Raw genomic sequence first — 15,542 nt, 5'->3', positions numbered from 1 at the left:
TGGGTGGTTCCAGGATTTTACCATTAAATTTGCATGTAAATATTTACACGCATTGTGGCACATCGGGGTCCCCTGCCGCATACCTTTCTGCTATGAATGACATGTAGCTGTAAAGCAAAAAATTCTAGGCAGGTCATCGAGATTTTAAAGGTCAAGGCTAACAGGGGAGAAGAGAGGCTATTAAACTAGGGGGGGTTTGGAAGTTCTATCCCATATCTGGGCAGACTGGAAACGAACTGAGAAAATGGCCAATGGCATTGACAAGCATGGCTTTTAAAATCCACTCATGTGGTAGAAGCAGCATTTGCGCGCACAGGCACATATCCACTTAAAATTGTGTGCACATGTGCATGTGGTCAGACTATTTTATAACATGTGCGCCTGTACACACGCATGTTATAAAATGACCATTTCCCTGGGTGTCGGCCGATGAACGCCAATTTAAAAGTTACCGTCCCTGCACACATTTTCCCAAAACTAATGAAAACAAATTTAAATGGAAAAACCAACTCCCCAAAATTATATTCTGGCCAAACAGCCTGAAAATGAAAGAAACTAACAAACAAAAGTTTGCGCGATGCATATCCCTATTACTTCACTATCTGTTCTTTCAGACAAGCTCCATTCATTTTACCAGCGCCGAGATAAGACTAATCAGACTGTAGTTTCCTACATTCTGTTAACACTTTTTTTATCCTGAAGAGGTACATCTCCCTTTTATATACTAAACATATCCTTCACGGACTTTCCAGAACTTCTCTGGAAAGTCCGTGAAAGCAACAACTGAAAGCAGTATCTGCTTTCAGTTGTTCTAGATCCAGATGAACTCTCTTCTGTAATACCAAGCTATCATATAACTCTGTGAGAAACTGGTGGCCCTTCAACTTCTTCTTCAACAAATACCCAGCAAAAGTATGTTTAGTATTTGACTTTTTTCCTGGTCATGATCCACACATTCCTCCTTTTCTCCCTCTGTCCTTTCTCCAGTCACTGATAGACCTGAAAAAATGACAGTTTCTTGCTGTAGCTCCTTAGCTATTTTTTTTCCTAATCTGCTCTTGAAGAGTAACATTTTTTATATAAGACATAAACATTAATAGCCTAATAAACTATATAATTGCCTTCAGGAAATGCACTCCATTTAAATCAAGTGAGGTGCATGAATCTTTCAAAAATAGAGAAACTCTAAATGTGCATTTTTGTCTCATCAAGAATTATGAGAAAAATCCCCAGGGCTATATAAAGTAGTACAGTAAGAATTTTATCTTGTTAACTTTCTTAGTATAATAATATCCCATATTTTTTTTAGATCATTATAGTGTCCTAGGTAGCTCCAGTGTCTTCCAAATACTAGATGTATAATTCACACAAGGTCTAGACCCTCAAGATAGGGGGATCATTTTGAATAAGTTTTAAGAAATGGGTATGAAAGCAAAAGACTATACTCATTATTATAGTATTATGAATCTTCGTATGAATTGCTTTCTGATATATTTATTGAATTTGATGCTATGTATGAATTATCTATTGATTTACTTACTGAATTGTGAACTGCTTTTGACCAAGCTTTCAATTGAAGAAGGCAGTATTTAAGTATAAAATAACAATTTTGGTGCTAACAATGAATTTCTCAACTGTTAGAACCAACAATCATGTCTTGTAAAATTATTGATGAATTTCTCAACTGTCCCAGCATTTGTTTCATGGATGAATAGATACAAACCATCTGGACTCTTGACAGGTTTACAGATTAGTCTCATCAGTAGGCACACACACCCATTTCCCTCCATCTTTACATGTCACAAATTTCAGATGGTGTTATAATTCAGGGATGGAATATTTCACCTACCTCGATGACATTCCTAAAGAATCAGTGAGCTCTATTAGAAATGCATTCTCAAGCCATGACTATAGATTAGGCCATAGCACTCCACACCACCCTGCTGAAAACTCATGTTCAAATCTCCTTCAGACAGGGATTCCAGGAATTAGATATGCTGAGACATCATGCTTAATCCTGCAGAAAGAATATGATGCTTCCACCGCAGTGTACCCTGATGACCGAAAAAGGAGTACATGTTCCACCTCCTCCCATCTATGCCCCTCCCCTTTTATGAAACACACACACACACACACACACACCCCAGGACCTCTTTCCTCCAGTCCCTTTGGTGATCTAGTGGAGCCTGAAGCAACCCTTAGGACTCCAGGTCATCTAGCACTGCCATTTTCAAAATGGTACCAGGCGGCCGCATAGTGACTCTTCCCCAATACATGGAACGTAAGCTTCTAGCATTGCTGCCAGAGCAACACTGGAAAACACCAGGAGCAGTATGAGCATACAGCCATCCTGGCAGCAGAAATTGTTTTGACAGGATGCCAAGATGGGATGGAAAGGAGGAAGAGGAGGGTGGCCAGAGTTATTTCTTTCTCCAACTGGGGGGGGGGGGGCAGTAACTGAACAAGAGCTGTTACATTTTTATACTTTGGAGAGGATCAGAGGGTAGGGTACTTGGGTCACCAGGTCACAATTTTTGCTACTGGGTTGGGGGCTGGGGAATTGGACCACTAGGCCCATGAGGAGAGTTTGTTAGGGGGTTTTTTTGTTTGTTTTACTGTAAACTCGCCGCTTAACTGGCTACATGCTTTTGAATTTAACGTTAAGCCCTACATTATCCTTAGACTTGCTCATGACCACATCGACAATTAGCTGGAAAACGTATTCAGGCAATTCCAAATCAGAGTTAGCCATATAAGTTTCCCAACTAACTAATCCTCAGCCCATGGCCCTGAAATGTCCCTAACTTATTTGGCTAAATTTTAGCCCCATAATGACTTTTCCAGCTAAAATATAACTGGATAAATGTCACCGATGTTCAAGCTTCGGCATTTATCCAGATAAATGCTGATGGTTGAATATTAGCAGCACTTAATCGGCTAAACTTTACAATGTTGAGTTATCCAGATAACTGCCAGTAGCATTTTGAACCAGGAAATAGTGAGGGAGAAGCACCTGGGGATCACTCTTGCTCCATTCTACTTTTCAGACCCCAGAAAGGAGAAAAGGGTCCTGTGAGAAATAGGGGGGGCTTACGGGGAAAGGCCCAGAGTGGGGGTTAATTTTATTACTTTGGCAGCTCTGTTTTTCTTTTTTGGTTGATTTTCCCAAGCTTTCCTCTTCTTGTTATTAAAAAAAGCTGATACAGTACAAAATGCCAAGATTAATGAAAGCACAGAAATGTTTTCTTGCCCCGGTGGTGCCCTTTGGATGCGATAAACCGAATTTTCTTTGTGATTATAAGGTTTTCAAAGAACATTAAAAGCTGCGATACTTGACCAGCTTAAAGGGACACTGTATATTTATCAAGCCACATTAAAACCCAATTTTAATGCACACATTAAATGTCAGCAACAATGCAATATTCAGAAAATTATTTGTGTGCTGGAATGTACTAATTAAGTTGCAGGTTGATGCAAAATTTAAACCACACTTCTTGATGTGTTCACGTATGCCTTCACCCCTTATTAGATATGAGGAAAATGTCCCAGGGTCTGGTGCTGCCCCCCCCCCCCCAGATCTATTACTATTCTAACATGGTGCTGCCACCGGGCCCTCCCACTCCCCGCCCCCCCCCCTTCTGCATAGTCTAAATATGCCGAACAGTATCCTCCACCCCAAAACAAAAATCCATGTTGGGAGTGTCGCAGACTGTGCTGGAAACATAAATGGGGTTTATGCTTCCAGCACCAGCTTGTGACAGAAGATCATATTCCCCCCCCCCCCCAGCAGGGATTTTTATGCTTTGGGGGATGGAAGAGTGTCCACGGGGGGGGGGGGGGGGGGATGGGGTCAGCATGGCACATTTATACCGTGGGAATAGAAACAGAACTAGGGAAAGGGGGGAGCCAGCTGACCCCTTGAACATTTTTCTTACATTTAAGAGGGAATTGGGGTGAAGTGGGGGCTCACTGCCTAACAGGGCACCCATGAAAGTTTTTTTTTTGGGGGGGGGGGGGAAGGAAGAGAATTGGGCTGTAGGCTCTTTACTTTTCTTTTTTACATCACTACTTTACCAGAAATATTTTAGCTGTACTACGCTTTGAAGTGAATTTTCGAAAGCATGCATAAAATGTTAGTTTTGTGTGTGTAAATAGGCTTTTTGAAAGTTACCCCAGGGGTTGTATGACCAAAAGTACACATGGAAGCAGTTTCACACTCATTTTTCCATGCAACACAAAGAGCCCTCCCAAGGCAGAGGAGGAGCAAGGAAATCATTTACACATGAACTTTCAGTTTTCAGAAGCTTGCGTGTAAATATTTGCATGAACATTTACACCTGCTCTGTAAGAAGTGTATGCTTGCACACCTGTGCCATATAAAGATAAGCACAGTCTTGTGAAATTTTCAAAGTAGACTTACGCGTTTAAGTACTTCAGCCCTAGGTGTGCTGTTATAAAATTGGGCCATTTCTTTTTATTGTGATTATGGTTTCTCATTCTGCTGTTTTTGTATTTTTCCACCTATTTAATGGTCTTATATTTCTTATGTTTGCTGATTTCTGCCTGTCGGGTGACAGAGATGGTAACTTTTAAACAGGCGTGCGGGCGCACATGTGCGCTCGTCGACCCGCACCCAGGTAAACAATAATTTTATAACATACGCCCATTTGCGCGCAGTTTTAAGTGGGTGCGCGCCTGTGTGTGCAGAAGTGCTTCTACTGTGTATGTGGGGGGATTTTAAAAGACACACGCACAGCCATTGCCAGGTTTCCCAGTTCGCCCAGGAAAGGAATAGGACTTCCAAAGCCCCCTGGTTTAAATAACCTCCCTTCTCCCCCTATTAGTCCCGACCCTTAAAAACCCCGCCGATGTATTTATCTTTTATTTTACAACTTGCATGTTCTCCGTAGCAATCTCCCAGTTTTGGCGCATCATCCTGGGCTTTTAAAATTCACCTTTTAATGTTTCATATCTTGAAGGCAGCTGACAGTAATATTATTGTTGATTTTTCGTTGAATTATGAATTGTTTAATTGCACCTCGCCTTGTCACGCCTGTGAGAATGCGAGTAACAAGCATCTGAAATAAATAAATAAATGGGAATAGCTGAGTTTTGACAGCCGCAGCAAAGATGAGCAACTTAAAGTAGTTCAGCATTGGCTAATTTTGTTGCAATCTGCATTTCTCTGCTACTGCAACACGGTTATTGAAAATGATCATCCTTAAGAAAAATCTAAAAACGTGGCTCTTTAAAAAAGCCTTCACTAAAGAGTGTGGAGGGTAGAGAATGAAAGTACAGGGTAATGCAGATGAGAATGAATTTACTCAATCCTACATTTAAGAAGTAATATCTCAAAAGAGATAGTAACTCAATAATACACCTGGACTTGACCAACATTACTCAAATAATGATTTTATTTATGAAATTGTAACCGAACTTTATTGGCACCTGTTAGAATGTACAATATCCTAGATTTACTTACCTTAGTCTATGTGCCTATTTGTAAACCGTTGCGATGGTATATAACTTAGCGACGGTATAGAAAAGTTTTTAAATAAATAAATAACAAATTATAACTTTCAGTTATTAAATAAAAGTTTACAAAAGAACTATAATACTTTAAGAAATGTAAAGCATAGCTGAGAGATGAAAACAATACTAGGATAATATCTAACTTTAAAGAGTTTCAAATTCACATTTTACCATTCCTACCATAGAAACTAATCAATTTAAAGGAATTACCTAACTGACCTTAAACCTCATCCAACAGGAGTCTGGAAAGAGTATTGTAGTTGACACCATATAATCAGTATTACAATCAGTCACTGTCGGAAAACTAACACAGCCTGACCATTTTCCAGTAACCAGTGTACACATCATTAATTATAAACTCACCCAATACTGGGTAGAAGACAATATGTGAAAGACTATTCTTACTCAGCAAGCTTTCATTAATCATGATCATTTAAGTCAAGTGATGTCACTCAGAAGTCTCTGTCAGACAATTATTTCATGAAAAATGCAACAAGCGCTACAGCTTACAATATCCTAGTGTGATAAGAACAAGAACTCAGTTGTTGGCTACATCTCCACATGCTGGAAAAAAAAAAAAGAATGCACTAAGAAACCGCATGCGTGGCAGTTTCTTGACATACAGCATTTTGATAAACACAACACGCTGGCCTGAAACCAGACTACGGGACAGAGTCACAAGACCACCAAAATGAGGATATTAGAAATCAAAATGATACCTTCTTAGAAAGGTCCCATTCAAAAGAAAATGGGGAAGTGGACAGACTTTATTTGCTAAATTTGTTAGGGCTTCACTTACCTCAATCTACTTTAGTGAAATTTTTGGCTGTATAGTTCTTTTTTTTTTTTAAACAAGTCCCTTCATTCAAGATGGTGCCTAACTGCTGGCTGGCCAATGCTTATTATTCATATGTTTGCCAGCCAGTGGGTTGTATTGTTAGGAGTTACAGTATTTTTGACAGAGTTTCCAAAACTGGCAAGTGCTGAGATTAGTTTGTATTGGTGGGCTTAGTACATAGTAAAGGTTGATTGGTATATATTTGTATATTTTATATGAATTATGTATTGTAAATTGGATGACTACACATTAGGGAAATAATTTTCAAAAGGTATTAAATGCATAAATGGTCTTTTGAAAATTACTACTTTTTACGCATGTAACTTCTTTGAAAATTCATTCCATTGGGCTGAATTTCCAAAAGGTTTTATGGTGTGTAAATTAGCTTTAGAACATTTCTGTAACATATGCTATTTTTACGCACTTATCACCTTTGAAAATTCACTACTATATGTTATATTATTAAAGAAAGAAAGGGTATTCCCTTCTGTTGAGGTGGCATAGTTTACTCTTTTCTAGAGTCAGGGCAAAAGGTACCTCCCATTACTGGCAAATGATTTCTTTCTCAATCTGTTTTCGCTTTTCAGTTTCTCTCATGTAGTCCAAGCCCCCTTTCATATTACTAGCCACCGTTAGGTGCACTTCTCCTCCTCATGCCATGAAAAGTAAAATATGTAATCATTTTTCAGATCCAACATGGCAGTTCATAAAGCTACCAATAAGAGTTCATTGATGGAGTCTACTCGCACTCAGTATCTGGTGACTGAGCTTCTCGGTTCGGCAACGCTTTCAGTCTTCATTGGCAAAAAAAAAAAAAAAAAGCGGACAGTCTATCAACCTATATGGCCACTCCAATCCCATGTGGCATATTATACAATTTCTTGATAGAACCGGCATTTGCCAAATTTTATGGCAACTCAGACTTTAGGACTGTTTGGCTGTTTCAGAAGTTCTAACCATTACAATAGCAAGAGAATTTAGTGTATTGTACTGAAACTATGAACGACAACCCCTCCCACCCTCGCCTATACCATCGCACCACCTTTTGCCAAATAAAAAAAAACCCAGTAATGTTTGCCACTGTATACAATCTCTGACAGCTCTGTCTACACCCCTTCCTCCCCCCATCTCCAAAAGGATGCAGCCTATGTTATTGTACCATCTAAAGTCCCCTAGGTATGCCCTGATCCTCATCAGGGTTAAACTAAAATGAAGGAAATGGTGGGCCTCATAGAACTTCAAGGGAACACGCCTGCAAAGGCATCCTGTCTCTGTGAATTACCTCCATAATGCTAAAGGCAGAAGCATTTGATACTGTACAGGCCGCGCTAAAATGTTCTGGGGAGGGGATAAAAGGAGAAATTCTGTAGCAGATATCCCACATGAATGGACTATTTTATAACCCATCTTTCAACCTAAACATGGCATAGCACTTGAGTGCCTAGATGCATGGACATTAATGCTAGTATTTTATATAAACTGTATGACAGGAGCTGCACGGTTTATAAAATACCGCATATTTATGTTCCAGAAGTATGCATGTTTCAGTACACTCATATTTCCAATGCAGGAAAAATGCATACTTAACCCATTTTATAAATATACTTGCATACATTTTACACACAAAATAATTTTTATTATTTATTTATTTAAAGGCTTTTATATACCGACTTTCTTGATACAAATCAAATCAACTCGGTTGTGACATTGCACGAATAAACACCCAGAAGTAAATGTGAAGCCAGGTACTTTATAAAGTATGTGCGAGTACTCGGGACCACCCATTCGCCGATACCTCCATCGGTTCACCCAGTCCTTCGTCAGTTCGCCTAGACCTCCTGGCATGTCACCCAAACCTCCCATCCAAAAAACAGGCCAGTCCGATTTCACTCGCATCAGGCAGGCATAAAAGTGTAAAAACAAGTTTGATAATATAAATCTTTTACAAAATAGCAGCTACCGCATGTACTACTGAATCCTGCCCAGGACGCTCCCATTTTCTCGCTGGTAAAATGTACGTGCAGAACCAAAAATACGTTCATATTCTCAACGTTTATAAAATAGATTAACGCGTGTACATGCTATTTACATGTGTATACACCATTTTTACATGCAGAGCCGCTAAAAATTACTTCTTTAACGTTTAAGAAAAAAGAAGCACAAGCACCAAATGAACAATGGCATTTCTCTTTCTTTGCTTTTATTCTTTTATGAGGTAATGCATCTAAAATTTACTCATAAAAATCACTGGTTATATTATGCACAGCAATTACCCTAATAGCTTTTATTACATTTGCATCATGCCACAACAAAATATATCTTGCTTTATTCACATATTTCCCCTCTAGAATATAAACATTATACTAAGGAGAATTATGCTCTTATTTTCATTTTCGTGAATGACTCAAGACACTGATTTGAAATACACAATAGAAAGGAAAAAGGCACTCTCTGGAACAAATCTTTTGTGTTAAATCTGAACAAAACACAACATATTACTCATATTAGATCTTTGACAGCTGATAGACTAGGAACATTCTCAGTTTTTCATTGTCACTTTTTTTTGCATATTCTTCTTTTGATGCAAACTACAGCAGCCTCCAAAAAGTAGCAAATTATGTCCTAGACTTGCTAAAAGGTGAATTTTAAAAGCCCAACGCACGCCAAAATTAGGGGATGTGCAAATATGTCGGGCCAGTGCGCGCTGAACAGATTTTGAAAGCCAGCCGGATGCACGCGTACTTGCCGCTGTGCACATAAAAAGTTTTGTGGGTTTTTTTTTTTTTAAAAGAGGCGGGGCTGTTCCTGGAATCAAAATTTATGCATAAATACTTACAGGCACTAACTTGCGCCGGGGTCCCCTACTGTGTAACTTTACTTCTGCTAAGGACGATGTGTAAGTTGTAAGCAAAAATTCTAAGTAGATCACAACAGGGTTTTAAAGGTCGGGGCTAACAGGAACAGGGAGGCTATTAAACTAGGGGGATTTGGAAGTCCTATCCCTTACCTGGGAAATGAACTTGGAAAATTGCTAATGGTGTCTGTGCACGTGTATTTTAAAATCCCCTCACTTACACTGTAGAAGCAGAATTTGAGCGCATCGGCACGCGGCCAGGCTATTTTATAATATGTGCATGTGTTATAAAATGGCCACATCCCTGGGCACAGGCCAATGAAGAAGCGCACGTGCGCCCACACGCCAATTTAAAAGTTACTGTCCAAGGCAATAATGCATGATAAACAGTATTTAATGCATGTTAAATTCTGTTTATAGTGTAATATCGCACAATATTTCCAAAGATTTCCTCCCCTATTGAAATGAGCTGCTTTGCATGCATAAAATCACCTAATGCATGCAAATCGGCTCATCAATAATCAATTCCATGCAAATAGCATAACATGGCTGACTTTGAAAAAATTCAGTCACATTATTTTGCCGCATTTCAGGGAAGTGGAACAATTTTTTTCCTGGGGAATAGCGGGATGCTGATATGTATTCCACTTTGCCCAAAAGACCTATTAAAGGCACAAGCCTCCAAATAAATCACTCCCAAAAATGCACAAATGTTCCCCGGAGTCTTGGTAGACCCCTGCCCACCTGTCAAGGCAGCCTTGCAATAAAACAGTAACCTTACTTCCCATGCACTGGGTTTGAAGAAAACAAAGCTTTATCCTCTTTATGCTGTGCAATACTTAAAAAAAAAAAAAAAATTAAAATTACGCACAGCAAGTAATAATGCTGTTATCTGTCATTTAAGAAGTAATATAATAATTAATTTTGCACTTCAAACTGGTCCTCCAGTATTACTTTGAAGTCATGGGCGTAGTAGTGTTCAAAACATATGACTTCAGAACTTTGAACTTTCCAAGAGTCATAGGGGAAATCCCCTTTGTGACTCTTAAAAGATTTCTACATGAAGGATTGGGATTTTCAAATGACGAAATGCCTGCTATTAACATGTTATTTCCTGCCTAGATCTAGGAATTTGAATAGAGAGACCAATGAGCAGATACAAAATAACTTGACTAATTTTCTTGAGGATTCTGATATGGTTGTGCTTGATAAGGGTTCGCTCTTGGTCTCTCTAATTTCCACTTATGATGTTAACAAAATAATGAAAACATATTTCAGAAAATACCCAATAAAATTTCTGGATATTACTATTAAAATTTTCCCTGATTTGGCCTTAGTCACTCAAGAGAGACGAAAGAATTTTCTTACATTTCATCAAGAAGTGATAGATTTGGGCTTTACATTCTTGCTACGTTTTCCATGTAAATGTTTGGTGAAAAAGAGAGACAAATGTTATATCTTCTTTTCTCCAGATCAACTGAAAGTTTTCATAGATTCAAAGAAACCCAGTACATCAACCCCTGTGTTGTAATATTGTAGAAACCAGGTCTGCTATGCTACTACATTTTGTTTCTCATTTTTATTTATTTATTTAAAGCTTTTTTATACCGATAACCATTTACACATCGCATCGGTTTACATGGAACAGTAATAAAAGAACAATTACATGGAACGGAGTGTAGCATAGTATAAGATATCTAACAAATGGTTAACATGGGGGAATAACTATGGGAGGTAGTAATAAAATATTAATATTAAGTATAACAAGAGAGGGATATAAATTTTTAAAATTTTTTAACCTAAAACTTTTTAACCTAAAACATTTTTTAAATTTTTTAACCTAAAACTCCCAAATTCTGCCTCCAAAATTAGAATAATTGATAGTGAAAGAAAAGGTAATTCTCATTAATATAAAGGTGAATGTATATACTTTTCTCTAGGGAGTATGTGTAGATTGTTTAGATTTTCTGTATAATTTGAGGATTTCATGTAATTACCTGATATTTCTGCTACAAACATTAGGTTTGATTTGTAAAATTGAAAAGCTGATAAATAAAGAATTAAAAAACAAACAAACCATATGACTTCCAACTAATAACCACCTCCGCTTAATGTGTAGATTCTGGGGTATGGCAGTAAGGCTCAGTGGTAGCAAGAATCCAAAAAACACAGCGCCGCGATGCGGCCGGCTGCACAATTTCATGCAGCTCATCATTCTGCTATAAATATAAATATAGCAGAATGATGAATTTAGGCCTTAGGGCCTAAGGCTTTTCTCCCATGTGGTATCTAGGGGGAAAAATGCATCGTAAATGAGGCCATTAGATGGCGAGCCCTCTGGGTACAGGGAAAATACCTACAGTACCTGAACATAATGCGCTTTGAAGTGGCTGAAAAAAACAGAATACAAATAAATATTTGTCATCATGTTTTATCTATTCAGAAATCTTTGTATATAACCACATGCAAAGTACTCTGATCTACCTCCCACTAGGCCTCCCCCTGTCTACTGGTTATTTTACCTGTCCTAATTATTGTACCACACTGTCACCCTATCCCCTGGATTATGTATCCACTGCGTTATGTATGCTGTGTAACCCAACCACAATGTAATCATTCTAAACCAAACTGTTGTTACATGTTTTGAGCTTTCTGGCTGGATGATCCCACTAGTTTATTGTGTGCGTGTGCACATATGTATGTGATGTGACTTGTGTCATCAGCATGGGCCGAATTTGATCCCGTGAGCGGGAGTCAGTTTGTAAACTTTTACTAACACGGCTGCTTCTTAGAAGAATGCAGAGGAATTGAAAAGGAGCAATTTAAAGAATTTAAAATTAACTTCAATGGTGGCATTTTAAATTTGCCATCTGAATATTACAACTTGTGACATGCGGCACAAGAGACAAAGTGCAGATTCGCTTTCAGGAGGGGCGTCTCTAATAAGCTCCCTTGAACAGCAGATCTTCACATTGCAAAAGCCGTAGTAGTTGCCAACTGATTGAATACTATGTTATGAATCAAAAAGTGCATGAGGTAACTCATATTTCTGATCATCTGTGGAGGCAGAAGGCTTGTCTTTATCTGGGCATCTTTAGTTGCACGCAAAATCTGAAATTTTTACAGAGCCGCTATAACTACTAAACCATACATATGGCTTCAAATTTATATATAGCTATAGATCTGAAAAACTGTCCCAGGATCACAGCTAAAAAAGCTGAGAAAAATTTAAAAAAATCCTGATATAAACAGAATTCATAACAGTAAATATGAAAACATTAAAGGCAATTAAAATATTTGACAACAAATTAAACTATTATGCTCACTCTGTAAAAGTTATTAACCATATAAGGGTAGTGTGAAATGTTGTTAGTTGGTACTGCCTTCCTCTCCCTCTCTATATAAGATATATTAGCGGGGCAGGGTATTTAATACATTTATTTTTTTGTTTTGTTTTGAAAACAAGAGTGAACCATTGGAATTTTTGGTATCGGTGATGATGTAAGACAAATCCAGATGCATTCTCTTGGACTTATTTTCTCTTTTGGCTATTTTCGACACTCTTTGGTGAATGACAAACAGATCTTCCTCTTCTTTCTCCCCTTCCTCTTCTCCCAAAATGTCCTCCTACCTTTCCAATTTCTCTTTTTGGATGAAATCACAGTTCTTTATACTAAATCCACATTTCATTCTGTTAATCTCCCTTTATATCATGCCGATACTGCCAAATGTCTGAATGTACCACACAACTCTTTCCTTCTACCAGCACATGCATTATAACATGGGTAAAGCCTACCCTTATTTTCCCTCCAAGCATGACAAAAGAGAAGGTTCTACATAATGTTTGAGCTCGATAAATTGGCAGCAACTTTAGTAGATGAATTGACAGGGGAATCTGAGTGAGTGCTCAAGATTTCTCAACTACTAATCCCATCCTTTCCCCCACTCAGTTCCTCTCTGTTGAGGGAGGTTGCCCTCAGTGATCACTATTCTGCTAACCTCACAGAATCCTAACAAGGCCGGCCAGGAAGAGCAAGTCCCAACTGCAATGGATATCAGGGACCCACACCGGTCCCATACCCAACTGCAAGATATCGGGCCCCACGGGCATGGTTGAGGCTACCATCGGTAGGGGACCAGGCCCGGACAAGCTGGGTCAGTCCTCCACTGCATCATGATAAGCAATTTCAACATGGGCCTGGACACCAATCGTAGCCCAATGATGCAATCACCTCAGGCTCCCCCCCCCCCCCCCCCATTCCCTAGACTAGAAGCTCAAGCACCCCACCATGACAGTAATACAACAAAGCACAAATATTCCTCTAAAACTTGTAAAACGTAAAAACATGTCACAATGTACAAGATGCAATCACCATGCAGACAAGAACAATACTGAACTGGAAGTTATTCAAACACAGTATAAATTCAGATTGAATAAATCCAGCAAACAAAAAAAAAAAGAAAATGGCTGGGTGAGAGGAAGAGCTGTGAGCAAAAGGGAAGAATGGGAGGTTACTTCTCTCTTTTAAATATTGCACTCATCCCATGTTCAGAATAGAGACATCTGCCAGTCAATGCCCTGGAGTGCAGGGCTACCTGCAGATGCAAAGGGACATGTGACCAGCACTAGCTGCTGGGAAACCAGGAAGTGTCCATGCAAGCAATCCAGCTGCATTTAACCAGAGCAAGGAAGGCCATAAGAGAGAAACAAGGAGGGAGTGTCATCGACTTCCTCATCGACTGACTGGTGCTATAGCTAAAATCCTAAAAACAACAGGGACAAGTCGTCCCACCTCCCTGCAAGTCTGCTGACTCAGGAAACTTGGAAGTTGGGGGAGGGAACAATGAATCAAATATTAGGGGGGAAACTCAATAACAAACGATTTATCTATGATCTTGTCTTGCCATCAATAATCATCTTTAAATGCAGCATCAGCAAGCCAGACAGTGTGCCCTGCATTGCACGGGCCACCTGGACAGCTCAATCTTCTGCAGAGCAGCTAGAAATGTTTTCTGGTTTTTTTTTTGGTTGCAATTTAAAAAGATTTTTACTTAATTTTGCTTAATAAAAATCTATTTTATCTTTGTATTGATAATCTTGTTGAAATAATTATAATCCAAGCACGAATTAATTGTGATCGAAGCCCAACAGCGGCCGTTGTTTCATGCTAAGCTTCATCAGGGGCATTCTACGACCACTTATCAGTCTACACTTAGTTAAGCAAAAATTAAATAGAAATCTTTTTAATATGTTACCAATCAAGCAAGCATATCTAAGTGCAATTTTGAAGAGATATTGTACTTATTTATCAAAACATATAATAAATACTATTTCAGCTTATATTGATAATGAATTAAAGGATTTGCATAGGTACAGATATGTAGATGTCTTTTGCCCTCAAATCTACATTTTTAAATTTCGTAAAATACATTGCAAACACAATGAAACCTAAAAGGATCGCTTATTTTCCATCTTGATTGGTACTGTGTGACTCAGCACTGAAAATGTGTTATAATGCATTGACACCTTTTATAGAAAGCAGTCACTGACAGATATAATTGTACTGAGAAAGGCAATTATGAAACTGTCTACGCTGCGAACAAGCCCATGTGCACGTGTTACCTGTGGGCTTTCTGTCAATTCTCAAAAACTTTCCAAGGATACAAAGTAAGAACTAAAAAATGAAATTTCAGACCTATTAGTAAAAATTTGTAACCTATCATTAAACCATCTGATGTACCTGAAGACTAGAAGATGGCCAGTGTAACCCTGATATTTAAAAAGGGCTCCGGGGGTGATCTGGGAAACTATAGACTGGTGAGCCCGTCTTCAGTGCCAGGAAAAATATCGTGGAATAAAATCACAAAACATTTAGTTAGACATTGTTTGATGGTACACAGCCAGTATGGATTTACCCAAGGGAAGTCATGCCACTCAAATCTCTTACATTTTTTTGAAAGGATGAATAAACATGTGGACAAAGGTGAACCAGTAGATGTGGTGTATTTGGATTTTCAGAAGGCGTTCAACAGTCCCGCATGAGAGGCTTCTAAGAAAACTACAAATTCATGGGATAGGAGGCGATGTCCTTTTGTGGCTTGCAAATTGGATAAAAGACAGGAAACAGAGAGTAGGATTAAATGGTCAGTTTTCACAGTGGAAAAGGGTAAACAGTGGAGTGCCTCAGGGATCTGTACTTGGATCAGTGCTTTTTAATATGTTTATAAATGATCTGGAAAGAGGTACGACAAGTGAGGTGATCAAATTTGCGGATGACACAAAATTATGCAGAGTAGTTAAATCTCAAGCGGATTGTG

The 15,542-nt window shown here is 38.6% G+C and overlaps 1 protein-coding gene across 1 annotated transcript in view; it reads left to right on the top strand.

The window, feature by feature from the left end:
• Positions 1 to 15,542, top strand: part of SPOCK1 (SPARC (osteonectin), cwcv and kazal like domains proteoglycan 1) — a 384,555-nt gene that overhangs the window by 278,254 nt on the left and 90,759 nt on the right. The gene's annotated exons all lie outside the window — the stretch shown is intronic.

The sequence above is a fragment of the Rhinatrema bivittatum genome, chromosome 18 (assembly GCF_901001135.1).
Source record: "Rhinatrema bivittatum chromosome 18, aRhiBiv1.1, whole genome shotgun sequence".
In the NCBI taxonomy this organism is placed as follows: Eukaryota; Metazoa; Chordata; class Amphibia; order Gymnophiona; family Rhinatrematidae; genus Rhinatrema; species Rhinatrema bivittatum.
The sequence above is the reverse complement of the archived record's forward strand: the minus strand, read 5'-3'. Positions and strand labels throughout refer to the sequence as shown.